A 15,524-nucleotide genomic window follows, 5' to 3' on the forward strand; every position below is an offset into this window, starting at 1 on the left:
TGAAAGGACACATGTTTACTTCACACAAATGTATTTATTTTTACTTTTTTTTAATTGTGGTAAACATTGGTTTATAACATTATATAAATTTCAGTTGTACTTCATTATATATTTCATTTTCTGTGTAGATTATGTCATGTTTAGCACCCAAAGACTGATTACAATCCATCACCACATACATGTACCTGATCACCCCTTTCTCCCTTCTCCCTCCCCACTCCACCTCTGGTAATCACCAATCCAGTCTGTTTCTCTGTGTTTGTTTGTCGTTATTTTTGTCTTCTACTTATGAATGAGATCATATGGTATTTGACTTTCTCCTTCTGACTTATTTCACTTAGCATAATACCCTCGAGGTCCATCCAGGTTGTCACAAATGGCCGGATTTCTTATGGCTGAGTAGTATTCCATTGTGTGTATGTACCACATCTTCTTTATCCATTTGTCCCTTGATGGGCACCTAGGTTGCTTCCAGGTCTTGGCTTTTGTGAATAATGCTGCGATGAACATAGGGGTGCGTGTATCTTTATGCATTCATGTTTTCATGTTCCATACAAATGTATTTTGAAAGGTTTTTCTTAAACATTCATTGAAAGAGCAATGTTTAGATTTTTTTTAAAGGTGTGAATGCCTCCTTTAAAATATGTGTGATAGTCCCTAGTATATATGTATTTTAACTGTCCAAGAATGGTTCATCCATGTGAAAATATGTTCTTTCCCCACACTTAGAGGCCTGAGAGATGTGCTGAGTGCACGCGGGCTGGGCTGTCACTGCCTGAGGCTTTATCAAATCCTCCGGATCGCTGACATTTTCCAGTTTTAGCAAAACTCAGGTGAACTATGGTTTTTGTTACTCAAGTTTGCTTTATCATCATTGCCACCAGGTGCTATTTATTTAGCATCAATAACACGTGACATTACAAGAGAACTAAGTGCACAGAGACTCTGTACTCTAGAGATTCCTACCCCACTCCTCTGAGTTGCTTGATGAGTTTAGATAGCAAACGTCAGTCTTGCCGTGGGCTTATAGGAATAGCAGGCTACCAAAATTCAGGCTATAAATAGAGTCATAAAGACTTTAATTCCTTGTCCTTTTAGCATAGAGTAACTCCAGACTCTTTATTTGCTGCTTTTCTCTTTCCAGATACACTGGATGTAATAGTGCTTCATTTTTTTTGTTTTTTTTACTTCTTCTCCCCAAAGCCCCCCAGTACATAGTTGCATATTCTAGTTGTAGGTCCTTCTAGTTCTGCTATGTGGGATGCTACCTCAGCGTGGCTTGATGAGTAGTGCTAGGTCCACGCCCAGGATCCAAATCGGCAAAACCCTGGGCCGCCAAAGCAGAATGTGTGAACTTAACCACACAACCACCAGGCCAGCCCCTGATAGTGTGTCTTAGAAAACTTGGTTCCAGGAAAATTAACTCAGAGAAATGTGGTGTATCTTAATAGTTAAGAGTGGTCAAGGGCACGGGCTTTGAAGATAGACCTGTGTTCAAGCCCCAACTCTGCCACTACTGTTGTTTCAAAATGGGGATAATCTTAATACCCAGCCTCATAAGCTTATAGTGAGGATTAAATGCGATAATTACTGAAAAGTGCTTATCTGGCATAAAGTGAGTACTCACTAAATGTGGCAGTTGTTGGTATTATAATTCATTACTTCTGCATATAAAAGCAATGTGTAATCTTTTGGAAATTTTGGAAAATTTTGGAGATATTATAAAGAAGAAACTTTTAATTACTTCTATCACACTATGTCAGAGGTAGTCGTTGATAACATTAGTGTATTACTTTGTAGTTTTTTTCCTCTGTATGTGTGTGTACACGCATGCATGTGTGTGTACAAACGTAAATCTGGAAGTTAGTAACTGTTTAGTAAAGATTTGTTGAATGATATTGGATATGCTAGAATGTATCCTTTTAAAAAAATAGCTATGTAGTATTCTCTCATGGATGTACCACAATTTAAGTAAATCCCTATTGTTGGACTATTAGGTTTTATTTTCTGTAAAAAATAGAATCATTTTTATAGTATAATAACCTTTGAGACGAACATTTGTATTTATAAATCTTTATGAATCTTATTATTTCTTTAAAATAAATACCCCTAGGCAGAATTACTGAGTCAGAGGTTATGAGTATTGTAAAGTTTTTGGCACATATAGCCAAAATACCCAATATATATTTGCCCCAAGGATAGTATTACCTTTCTAAACTTTGCCAATTCATGCTCCATCAAAAATGGTCTTTTGTTGTTTCTCTTTACGATCTCTTATAGTTTCGATTCATATTTTTGACTGTCAATGCAATTGGATATTTTCCTCCTATGTTTAAGAATATTTGAAAGAAATGTCCACTTCTTTGTAATGATTTTTCTCGAACAAGAGCTCAGCCACTCTATATATATCTCCTGTCCCAGATTAGTATATGATACTTGCTGAGAAGAAAAGGAAAAATAATTGTGTGTGAGTGTTTTAAGTGGAGGGTAGTTTCTTTGATTTACATCAAGATTAAGCCATGATAGGTAATGACAGTTTTCTCCTAAACAGTGTTCAATTACCCATTCACATGGATATGCTATGACCTGTCATCCTTGGCTTATAGATCTCCCCAGGAAAAATGTTCCAGGACAGCGAGCAAAAGAAATGTCTTCTGGGGAAAGAATTAGGGCAAGAGTGCTGTGATTTCAGACATCACAACCTTTCCATATAGCAGTCTATATCCAAGAGCAAGTCTGTGCTAGCCAAGCGGATGAATCAGGCATTTCTGAGAGTATATGTAATAGCTGGAATTGAGACTTCTGGTGACAGCTGTGGGCCACTGTCAGATACCCATTTCTGGACATCTCAAACTGACGTATGACTAGAAGAGGGGTTGTTTTGCACTCAGAGACCAGGAAACCTCTAAACTTGTTCATAGAGCTTTTCATTTTTCTGAGTGTTGCCCTGTACCTGTTAGGACTTATGTTCTCGTGAGTTCCTGCTCTTGCATCACGGGAATGAATAATTGAATTTAGATAGTTGGTTTTTGAGTTGGACCACTCCTTTCCATATGGGACTTCTGTAGAAGAAATGGGTCAAATAGAGGACATGCTGGGGAGGCAATTCTGAATGCTTAAATGGATACATACATATTTATTTTCTTTGATATGTTGGAACCTATGTAAAAGGAAAATACTGTCTAAAATAAGAGGATAGTGTTCTATATTTATACCATCATCTGAGTATTTGTCTTTGAATGTTTTTTATTATATGTCAAAGCAGGTTGGGTCAGAGCTCACTTAAATTAAGAAGAGAAACACTTGTGCTTTTATGATACTTAAACTCTGTGTTTGGAAATATAGGCTTAAGAAACTTATATCCTTTAATATCTGTAATAAACTACAACTGTTCAAGGGATGAGCAGCATCTTCTTGGAAGCAATTTATTTATTTTCCATTAAAATTGACACCACTTTAGAATTTGCGGTTTGAGGTCTACTTGGTGGAGACCTCATTTCGTATCTGATGGTTTAAAATTGTTGCTTTCCACACCAGGGAGATGATGCTTTCTGGGTCTACTTATGATGGCTCTGTATCAAACCAGTAACATCTAGTCCTCTTCCAAGGGCTGTGTGGTTTTTTAGAGATTATGTAGAGGGAGGAAGCAAACATGTTCTATTTTATACTATTCACGACCTAAGAATCACCCTTTTCCCTCAGGATTCACTTGTACAAAGGCCTGGACAGAGGAAAGCTGGTTGTTCATCATCCTGAGCTGCCTGAGCCCTGCTGAAGCCTGTAGTCACAAGAGGGTCCCCAATATTCCATTCCTTGGTGCTTAGGGTATAACATTCTAGACCTCTGAAATGTAGACCTAGGAAATACCTGCTGATGGCACAAAGCTGACATCATTATGAAAAGCAGGTAGGAGATACTGTGCCTTTTGTGAGGAAATTTTACATTTCTTATAGTCTAACTACAGTTAAGAGGGAAATCATAAATTAAAACAACACTACCGCCACCAACAACCAACTTCCCCATTAACTAATAAGTAGACCTTCCATACTGCAGCTGGAAGGTACCTAAGAGATCATCTCCTTTATTGGGCTGTGACCTTGGACTTCTCAATGTTTTCCTGGGAACCTTAAGGCCTAGAGGAAAACCTGGCACAGGTAAGTACACTGTAAATATTATCTGGAAGAATAATTCTGTGATCTAGCTCTGTGATTTTCCATTTTTTTCTTTGCCAAAGATCTTTTTCATCAATTTTGTTTCCCATGGCCTCCAAATTTTGAAAGATTTACTATTCTGCATTGATTAAGTAATAATTCATTTCCTAATTTTATTGACCAAAGCCAACTGGGACTTCTAGTCAACATGAGAAAATAGTGGTTAGTTAGGACCATAATTCCAGCTCAGAAAAAAAGAAATCTGACATTTTATTTAGGTTATATGGCAAATAAGTTTTTTGAAATAAAAGTAATTTCTAGGCCCAATATTACTTTTGGGGGAGCTCCTATAAGTCTGAGCATGCAGACTGAAAAAATCAATGATTTAGTCTAATGCACTAATTTTTAGAGATAAACTTGCTAATACTTAAGGAATTAGGGTGAAATGACTTATCCGCAAAACCAGACTAATTGATTCCCATTTCCCAGTTTAAAGAATCTAGTTAAGATGGATATATAGGCTAGGGCTTGGAGAGGATATTCTAGCATGAGGGCTTAGGTCCCTGTGTCTGTTTTTAAGCATAGATAGTGTATGGATTATTGCCGTGTAGAATACGTTACAGATAGAATTAACAAATACTGTTTTATCTCACATCTAATTATATACAACATCATTGCATATCCCCATGATCTAATTCATAGTTTATACTAATGTTTTATTGTTATGAACCACAAAATTCTACCAGGTTAAAAAAAATTTCCTATGAATAAATGTCATAGAGGACCCATTTTGTCTAGAAAGGATGTGGGAACACCCTCCCGATGGCCCCAGGAGAGGGAATGGCTTGAGGGTGCCTGTAATCAACTTGAGATCAGGCCAGGGGTGGCCATTGCAGGGTGACTCTTGTGAACAGTGGGATAAGCTTTTGTAAAACCTACAGAGAAAACCAGGGGTGAAACTATGCAGTGAGGCAAGGTTAAAGCTTTGAAGTGGGTCCAGATTCTAATGTCCATGAAGTTTTACATTTTTGTTATTATTAATATGTCAGCATGGTTATAGGTGGTCAGTAAAATTTGTCCCCAAAAGAATATTAATCACAAGTCCCTATCCATTTAGAGGAATATAGAGGAAATCGTGCATTGGGGAAAGAAATACCAAGATTTACCTAAAAGGTGAATTTTTACTATTTTTTCATTTTAAAATTTTTATTGTATAATTTATAGTTAATAAAAAGCACAATTATTTTCTTTTGCTACCAAAAATTTGTCATAATTTTATCTTTGAAAGGGACAATCATAGTCCAATTAGTGGAAGGAACTTCTTCCCACCTGAACACAGTCATATGAACATTAGTGTGACATAAAGAAATATTGCATGATGAATTCTGGAGTGCTACAAAAGCAAAAGGAGAGCTTTTCACTGGAAGTTTTTATAATAGAGGTAAGCAGTAAGCTAAAGCATTGTAAAGCTGCTTAAATTGTCTCTGATAGCAAATTTCTGTAATAATCTACCTTTTTCACCTCAGGAGGACAAGGTAGTCTGGCTGTGTTTCAAAATCCTTATTTAATTAACCAAGGAGAGTCATTCAGTCACTGTTATGACAAGTAGCAGGAAGGTGCAAACATTTGCGAGGTTGTGTGGATTGGGTTCCCCTTCCATCAGGCAGTCCCAACACATTGAGAGGCATACCCGGCTCTTTGTTTTGACTGTTTTATGTCATGCTTAGAACTGCTAGGTTTTACGATCATTAAAAGAGAGCTGTTGAGGTTGATAGGTCCAAAACATGTTTCCTGTCTGTTTGTACCATCGGAACTCTTAGGAAATATCTTAAAGTTAAAAAGAAAATCCAGCATTAATAGTAAGGAAGCAGTATTTTGTATATAAGCACTGGTTTATATACTGGAATATAAAGATTTTTAAAATGTTTTCCTGATCATTAAGAATATGATCAGTGTACCTTCATTAAGACAATGAGTGATGCAGTTAAGATTCAAATAAAGGTTCATGAACTGAAATGATGGAGCAGAGCTTAAAAAGATGACATTGAACAGAAATAAATATAAAATCCTGAACTTAGATTCCAAAACTCAGCTCTGAGTATACAAGATGGAGAAAATAGCATTTTATGACAAAAAACCCCAGAGGTTTTAGTTAGCTATAGGCTCACCATTAAGCAAACTGGTAAAATGTTAGCCCCAAATGCTTGTCTTAAGTTGCTTTTAAGTAGGGAGGAGAGAGTTTTACAGTACACTTGACTGTTGTAGCCAGAGCTTTAATTTTGTGTTCCATTCTGGGGATTACATTTTAATAAGGCTGTTAACCAACTAAGCCATACTCAAAGGAAGGCAGCAAGGTGACAATGGGACTAAGATCTGCAAGAGAGAACAAATCAGAATAACTGGGCAAAGACAGAAGTAAAATCGTAGTTCTTGCCTCTAGGGGAAAAAACCTTAGGGATTATTTAATCTGGAACTCTAACTTTTGAGATGAGGAAACAGACTCAGAGAGGTGTCTCCTGGGTCACAGGACAAGAGAGGAGCAGACTAGTTTCCAAAAGTGCCACATGATGGGATAGCAGGTGCCAAATATGTGACATGCTGCATGGAAGAGCGCCCAGACATTTTTTATAGCTTGAAAAGGCAGAACCAAGATTAATGTTTGGAAGTTGAAGGAAAGATTTGGAATAAAAATAGAAGGAACAATTTTCTAGTGATCGCAGTTGCCTAAAATTGGAATAGATTGCCTTGAAAAGCAGTGAGCTGCCCATCATTAGATAGGTTCAAGTAAAGGTAGGATAGGATGTTGGGAATGTTGTGGAGGTGATTCTTTCTATGCAGGAAAGATTAGCTACGCTAGTTAATTATCATAGCCTCTTTTAATGCTAATAATAGCTAACATTTATTGAGTACTTATAGAAGCGCTGTGCTAAAGTAATGTATTTGTATTATCTTTTAGAATCTCATAATATATGAGGAAGCTGATGCCCAGAGAACCACTTGTTTTGCCTAAAGTCACATGGTTAGTAATTGACGAGGTAGGATTCACATCCAGGCAGTCTGGCTCCAGAGCCAGTTTTGCTAACTTCTACACTACAGCATAGAAGTTCTCTGCAGTTCTCTGACTCATGTAAATATTAGATCCGTTTAGATCTATTCTTTCCTGACTTACAGCATTCTTGACCAGAAGGAGTCTCTCAGTGAGAGGGCCTGGTTTGCATTAGGGGATCTGGTTTCTTGTGCATTTTAGGTACCATGAATGTGCCCTTCAAGGCCTTTACGCATTCACAGTCCTTGATAATAAATCCTCTGGAGATGGCTAGCCATTTGCAGTTCCTGAGCCATTTCAGTAATGGTAGAAGTTATATTAAACTACCATTTATCATTGAGAGACCTTGTGTTCCAGAATCTACTCACTTTACATATATTTTTTAAAATTCTCATTAGTAAGTATTATTATCCCCATATTTTAGATGTGAAAGCTGCCGGTGAGAGTTTGATTTGGCTTGCCTGTAGCTTAACCTAAACTGTTTTTCAATTAAACTCTTTATTTGAGATAATTGTAGATTCACATGCAGTTGTAAGAAGTAATACAGAGAGATCCATCGTACCCTTGACCCAGTTTCTCCCAATAATAACATCTTGCAAAATTATAGTACAGTATCACAACTAGGATATTGACACAGATATAGTCAAGTACAGAACATTTCCATCACCACAAGGATGCCTCTTACCCACCTTGATAGCCGCCTTCCTCTCTCCCACCCTCCCATCCTTGACCCCTGGCAAACACAAATCTGTTCTCCACTTTTATAATTTTTGTCATTTTAAGAATGTCATGAATGGAATCGTACCATATGTAACCTTTTGGTATTGGTTTTCTTTACCCAGTATAATTCCTTGTAGATTCTTCCAGAATGTTGTGTGTATCAGTAGTTTTGTTTCTTTTTATTGCCCAGTAGTTTTTCATGGTATAACAATTTGTTTAACCATTACCTGTTAAAGGACATCTGGGTTGTTTCCAGTTTTTTGTTACTATGAATAAAGCTGTCGGGAACAATTGTGTAAGGGTTTTTCTGTGAACATACGTTTTCATTTCTCTGGGATAAATGCCCAGGAGTACAGTTGCTAGGTTATATGGTAGGTTAATGCTTAGTTTTATAAGAAACTGCCAAATTGTTTCCCAGCGTGGCTGTACCATTTTATATTCCCATAACAATGTGTAAATAATCCAGTTTCTTTGCATCCTCACCAGCATTTGGTGTTGTCATTATTTTTTATTTTAGTCATTCTGAGAGACGTGTGGTGGTATCTCATTGTGGTTTCAATTTACATTTCCTTAATGGCTAATGATGTGGAAGATCCTTTCATGTGCTTATCTGCCACCCGTGTATCCTCTTTGGTGAAATGTCTGTTCATTTTTTTTGCTCAATTTCTGATTGGATTGTTTGTGTTTTTACTGTTGTGTTTTGAAAGATCCTGGGCTTTTATGGATACCCATTTCAGCCATATGCTGTTCATTCCATTGACTCTGTCATTCCTGCCTTGCCAGTACTCTGGTCAGAGTAATCCCCACAGTCTGACTGTATGACTTATTATAGCCTGAGAAAATAATGATTCCATTTTGAATAGATCTAGAACAAAATACAGGTTGTCTGAACTCACTGCTGCCTAGCAATCTTTTTTTTGTTAGATATACTTCATATATCATAAAATTCACCTGTTTAAAGTGTACAAATCAGTGTGATTTTTAGTATATTCACAAAGTTGTGCATCACAACTATGTAATCACAGAACATTTTCCTCATCACGAAAAAGAAACTTCGTACCTGTTAGCCATCATTCTGCATACCCCCATTCTCCTATTCCCCCAGGCCCTGGAAGCCACTAATCTACTTTCTGTCTCTTTGGATTTACCTGTTCTGGACATTTCATATAAATGGAATCATGTAGTATGTGGCCTTTTGTGTCTGGCTTCTTTCAGTTAGCATAATGTTTTCAAGATTCATCCGTGTTGTAGCATGTATCAGTACTTTATTTCTTTTTATGGCTGAATAATATTCCGTTGGATGAATATAGACCACATTTTGTTTATCCACTCATCAGTAGATCGCTGTTTAAGTTGTTTCTACTTTTTTGCTGTTATGAATAATGCTGCTGTGAACGTTTGTGTCCAAGTTGTTGTGTGGAAGTGGGTTTTCTTTTCTCTTGAGTGGGAATGAAATTGCTGGATCATATGATAACTCTGTGTTTAACTGTATGGGGAACTGCCACATTGTTTCCCAAAATGGCTGCACCATTTTCCTTTCCCACCAGCAATATATATGAGAGTTCTAATTTCTCCACACCCTCACTGACACTTACTATTTTTTATTATGGCCATTTATGATTTTGATTATGACCATTCTAGTGGGTGTGAAGTGGTACTGCATTGTGGTTTTGAGTTGCATTTCCCTAATGTCTAATAGTGTTGAGCATTTTCACATGTGTTTATTGGCTATTTGTATTTCTTTGGAGAAATGTCTATTCAAATCGTTTGCCCATTTTTTAATTGAGTTATTTGTCTTTTCACTGTTCAGTTGTAAGAATTCTTTATATACTCTGGATGCTAGACCGTTATCAGATACAGGATTTGCAAAGTTTTCCTTCCTTTCTTTGGATTGTATTTTTACTTTCTTAATGTTGTCCTTTGAAGCACAAAGGTTTTTAATTTTGAATAAGACCATTGTAACTGTTTTTCCTTTGGTTGCTTTTGCTTTAGGTATGTTAGCAATTTTTTAATCAATGCTTTTTTACTCTTTATTACATCTCCTTTGATCTTTTCCAAGTGCCCCCATTCACAGCAAGTACCAGTCTCTCCCTAGTACCCTTACTCTACGCACGTGAGCTTGCCTCCTCCTTTCTGAGAAGTTTGAGATTATTTGCTACAAATTCCTCACCTCCCTTTGTCTCAGCTTCATAAGTTTCTATATATTTTCATTCTCTCTCAGCTTGTCACACCCTCCTTTGAAATACAGAAATTATACTTTTCCTTTTTAAGATGGACACCTCCACCTGGGCCATTCCATCCCCTCCTGTAGGACTTTTGATTCAATGATTGGTCCACCTCTCCCTCCTAGCATCAATAGTCTCTCCTCTATTGTTCTGTCTTTTCTTCCTTCATATGATCTCAAGTCTCTGTTTCCCCTTAAGAAAAATAACTGGGGGAGGGGAGGTTTTCCCAATTTTATTTTTCCTTTCACCTACCAATCTCTTTGAGTTTTTCCCTTTTAATTTTGAAAGAGCTGTTTCACCTCATCTGAAATATTGCAATAGCCTTCTCAGTGGTCCCCAAGGCCCTGATCTCCCACTTTGACTCATCTTACACACTTTCCATCAGATAAATCTTCCCAAAGTGAACTTCTTATCACATTACTTTCCTGCCCCCAAATTTTTGATGACTCATTTAATACTGAGTTATCTATAGGACTTTCCAGCTCAATATTCAAAGTCCTTTGTAACATATTCTCTCAACTCTGACACATCTGGACAACTCACTCGTCCTTGAACACACCCCCTAGTTTCCTGCCTAATGCTCGCTCCCCAGAATCCCTGTCTTCCTTCAACTCTTCCTGTTGAAATTCTGTCTTTACTCAAATGCCTCAAAGTCACTTTTCACCATCTCCTCCCTCTTCCACCAGAGGGTACTCTCCAATCTTTAAATCACTATCACATTGCAAACTTCTCTGTGGCCCTTATTGTTCTGCCTTGTATTATAGCTTTATAAAGGAGACTGTAGCTCTCTGAAGGCAAAGACTAGTACTTGTCCATCTCTGGACCCTCTCTAGCAACCAGACAGGGCTGTCGATCCTGTAGGTACTGAGTAAGTATCTCTTGAATTGCTTTGATTTGAACTGAAAACAAGGGCACTCATATCCTTGGAGAAAAATCTGGAAAATGAAGCAGAAAACATGAGGTAGACAGAGATTGGTGAAGCTGAGTAGGTAATATATGCTTTGGCTTTATTGTGAGTCAAGACGTGAGCTCAAAACCTCATTTTTCTGAGTGTCAGTTTTGCCTTTTAAAACTAATCAGTGCGTAGCAGATGTATTCTTTGGTTTCAAAACAATGAGGGTGAAAAAAAAGTGGAACCAGTTGAGTAAAATGATGTAGAGTCACCTTATGTGACAAATTGTATCATCTGTTCTGAATGAAGGCCCTAGAACTGTTATGAAGGATGTCATGTTCATCTCCCAATTATGGAGAAAGGAAGGAGTGAGTTGCAGGAACTTTGTAAACTGTCAAGTATTGTGTATAAGTTTACCTTTAAAGTTTAAAAATAGTTCCTACAAAACGTGGGTCAGTTTATATGCTACTAGTTGGTGGGCAGTGGTGGTCTCTCAGCTGCCTCTTAAAGCAACTCTTAGTGGATTGGTGGGTCGTGAAATCAATATCATTATCAAAATCAATGTGTAATCAAGGATAAATACAGTCTCAAATTTTTATATTAAAAAACCTTAGGTCAACCTATACACTAGATTGTATTCATATCTCCATTATATGTATAGTGTTATTAACTCTATTAGGTACTCAAATAAGGTAAATTGATTAAATATTTAACTGTTTGGGTAGGGTGACTGAGAAGTGATTTTGTTTTAATTTTTAGGTCTGAATAGGAACGTGATGCTCTTCATAATTTTGTCTTTCCACTTTGGGATATTCAAATTGATTTCTAAATTGTAAGCTATTCAAGGCTGGGAAACTGTTCCACATTTTTTGGTAACCTCGAGTCCTAGTAGAACCCCTTTAGTATTATAATTATTCCATAGTACTAATAGTGATAATCCCTAATATTTGTTGAGTGCTTACTAAGGCGTAGACACTTTCCTGAATACTGTATATTCATTATTTCTTTTTAATTCTCATAGCAAGTTTGTGAGATGTTTTCCTCTCTTTTCAAAGGAGAAAAGGAGGCTTTAATAATTTGCTCAAGGTCACGCACTACATAGGTGGCTGAGCCAAGATTGGAACCCAGGCAGTCTGACTCCAGGGTCTGCACTCCCAACCACTACACCATCTTTCTCAATAAATATGTATTCACAGTGATGCTAATTAGAACCAAGCTGTGCACATGGCATATGTGTTGTGCCATCCTGTCTATGTTTTCATTGTGTAATGTACCCAGGATACTCTGAGCCCACAGCTGGTGTCCATTAATGATAATGGTGTGGGAATTCAAAAATAATTTTCAGAGCACCCTGCATACAGGCATTACATAATTTTCATTATTCAGTGATCTTTAAATTCTGGGGCTTAAAAAGGATTTGTTATTTGGATACCCAAAATAGTTTTTTCTTTTTCTAAAAGTTGGATTTGAAATGAAAGTAATGGAAGACTACAGTGTGCTTTCTAATATTATTCCAGTAGGATTTTTTTCACTTTTATTTCTTCTAAAGTATTCATCTACATATGCCCCCTAAAGGGAGAGGTAGAGGCACCTTTGAAATTTTCTGTATATCATCATCAAATTTCTTGGATGAGAGAAAAATAAATAGAATTTTAGATACTTTCTAAGGAAGCTTTATCTTCAGGAAAGACTGCTCTCCAATTTTCTACTGCTGCTTTTAAATACATGATGAGTATCCATACATTGGAATACTATAGAGCCATTAAAAAGAATAAAAGAGTGAGCTAGGGGCCAGCCCAGTGGCTGAGTGGTTAAAGTATTACATGCTCTGCTCACTTTGGCAGCCCGAGTTTGTGGATTCGGATCCTGGGTGTGGACCTGCTCCACTCATCAGCCATGCTGTGGAGGCATCCCACGTACAAAATGTACAGAAAGATTGGCGAAGATTTTAGCTCAGGACTAATCTTCCTCAAGTGAAAGAACAGGAGGATTGGCAACGGATGTTAGCTCAGGGGCAATCCTCCTCACACACAAAAAAAGAATGAGCTAGATAAATCTGTTCTGACAAGGAAAAATGTTCAGTATATAGTGTTAAGTAAAAAGAGCAAGTCTCAGAAATATGTTCAATATTCTCTCTCTTAAGAGCCCGTTGACATATAGAAGTTGTATATTTATAAATGTATAGAAAATTGTTTGGAATGCTATATACCAAGCTGTCAACTGTGGTTAAGTCTGGGGAAAAGATTAAGATTGAGGGAAGGAGTGAAGTAGAACTTTTTATTCTATATATTCATTTTATTTGAAATTGTGTGCATTTATTTCCGTCTTTGTTGAGTCAGGTTTGTTTTTCTTGAAAAATGACTCCCCAAATACAAAAAAGTACAAAGATAATAAAACACACTTCCATTCACCAATAACCCAAAATGAAGTGTAAACATTTTTTTCATATTTGCTTTAGAAAATTTTAAAAATTAAAATTATATAATTGAAGTCACATGTGTTCTCTTCCCAATTCTATTCCTTTCTCTCCCTCCCTGAAGTCAACAACTATTATCAATATCTAGCCATGTCAATATCTTCAGATCTAGTTCAAACATTTTTACTATGATATTATATCCCATAATGTGAATTTGTCCCAATTTATCTCATTTCCCACTGATGGATGTTTGGGTTGTTTCCATATTTCCTTCTTTTATAGATTGTTCTTCAGTGGACATCCTTTTATATGTCTCATTGTGGACCTGTGTGAGAAGTTCTCTAGGACAGAGCTTCCCAAATGTTTCGCCTGTCAAGAAAGACAAAAAAGGATTTTTGCATGGTACACTGGGGTAAACAGATGAGAGGTAAATGGCAGGGTCTCTAGTTACCTCAGCCTAACTGTCATTCTGAGGGCTGAAGGAGTCGTTAAAGCACACCTGTAACATCGTGTCAGGTCACAGCTGTTGAGAAATTTTCTAGGGCATGGTCTCCCAAACTTTTTAATGTTTATATGAATCACCTGGTGATCTTGTTAAACTGCACATCTTGATGCTGTAGGTCTGGGGTTGTGCCTGAGGTTGCGTTTCTAAGAAATTTCTAGGTGCTGCTGATGCTTTGAGTAGCGAGGTTCTAGTGCTGTGCTATCCAATGCGATAGCCACTGGCCACATGTGGCTATTGAGCACTTGAAATGAGGCTAGTCCAAGTTGAGAAGTCTTGTACATATAAAATACACACTAGAGTTAGTATGAAAAAGTAATATAAAATATCTCATTTATACATTTGTTATATTACATATTGAAATGATACTATTGTGAATGTATTAGGTTAAGTAAAATATATTGTTAAAATTAATTTTCCTTGTTTCTTTTAGTTTTCTTTAATTTGGCTACTTAGACGTTTAAAATTACATATGTGGCTTTCTTTACATTTCTCTTGAACAGTACCACTCTATAATTCTGTACCTAGAATTGAAATTGCTGGGTCATAGGATGTCCTCATTTTCAGCTTTACTAGATATTGCCAAATTATCCTTCAAAATGATTGTACTAGTTTACATTTCCACTAAGAATGTATGGGGATTCCTTTATCTCTACTTCCTCACCTACACTTAAAATTGTCAAGCTATTTTATTGTTTGCCAGTCTTGTGGATTTAATTTGCAGTTCCTTAATTACTAATGAGGTTGATCATCTTTTCATGTTTATTGGCTACATGAATTTCATCTTCCATTGAATACCTGTTTTCTTGCTGATTTGTGGTAGTTTATCACAAAGTCTGAATATTAATTCTTTGTTATATATGTTGAAAATGGTTTCTCTCAATCTGTTGCTTATCTTTTTAACTTTGTTTTTGATATATTTCGTTGTATAAAAATTTATAATTTTGATGTAATCAACTTTCTCAGTCTTTTAAAATATACCTTAATTAAGGAATCCATGCTGTGTCAAGATTTTCTTCTGCTAGTTTTAAAGTTTTAGACCTCAAATTCGGGTCTTCTATCTGTTTGATGTTTATCTTTGTATGGAATGTAAGGTAGGGATCTAATTATAATACATATAATTTTGTGTGTATGTGTATTTCCAAATAGAAAGCTTGTTATCTCACCCATTTATTGAACAGTCCATCCTTTTCCTGCTCATTTGAAATCCTACCTCTATCATATGCCAAGGACCATATCTGTTTGACTCTGCTCCTTTAGTGTTTTTTTTTCAGGATTACTGAAGATGATTTTTTTTTTTAAAAGATTGACCCTGAGCTAACATCTGTTGCCAATCTTTTTTTTCCCCTCTTCTTTTCCCCAAAGCCCCCCAGCACGTAGTTGTATATTCTAGTTGTAGGTCCTTCTGGTTCTGCTATGTAGGATGGCACCTCAGCATGGCCTGATGAGTGGTACTAGGTCCGTGCCCAGGATCCGAACTGGTGAAACCCTGGGCCGCTGAAGTGGAGTGTGTGAACTTAACCACTTGAGTAGCCACGGGGCCAGCCCCAAAGATGACTTTTTAGGTCAGTA

General features: G+C 36.8%; 1 protein-coding gene across 9 annotated transcripts in view; it reads left to right on the forward strand.

Moving 5' to 3' along the window:
- Nucleotides 1-15,524, forward strand: part of FRMD5 (FERM domain containing 5) — a 300,772-nt gene that overhangs the window by 127,437 nt on the left and 157,811 nt on the right. For 2 of the 9 annotated variants that reach the window (XM_070237810.1, XM_070237796.1), the window contains exon 1: nucleotides 13,733-13,877. The exons of 6 other annotated variants lie outside the window; for them this stretch is intronic. The gene's annotated coding sequence lies outside the window, so the exon portion shown is untranslated. Of the gene's footprint in view, nucleotides 1-10,915; nucleotides 11,011-13,732; nucleotides 13,878-15,524 lie in introns of those variants that run through there. One more of the 9 variants, XM_070237802.1, reaches the window with a different exon arrangement.

Source organism: Equus caballus, chromosome 1, assembly GCF_041296265.1.
Source record: "Equus caballus isolate H_3958 breed thoroughbred chromosome 1, TB-T2T, whole genome shotgun sequence".
Lineage (NCBI taxonomy): Eukaryota > Metazoa > Chordata > Mammalia > Perissodactyla > Equidae > Equus > Equus caballus.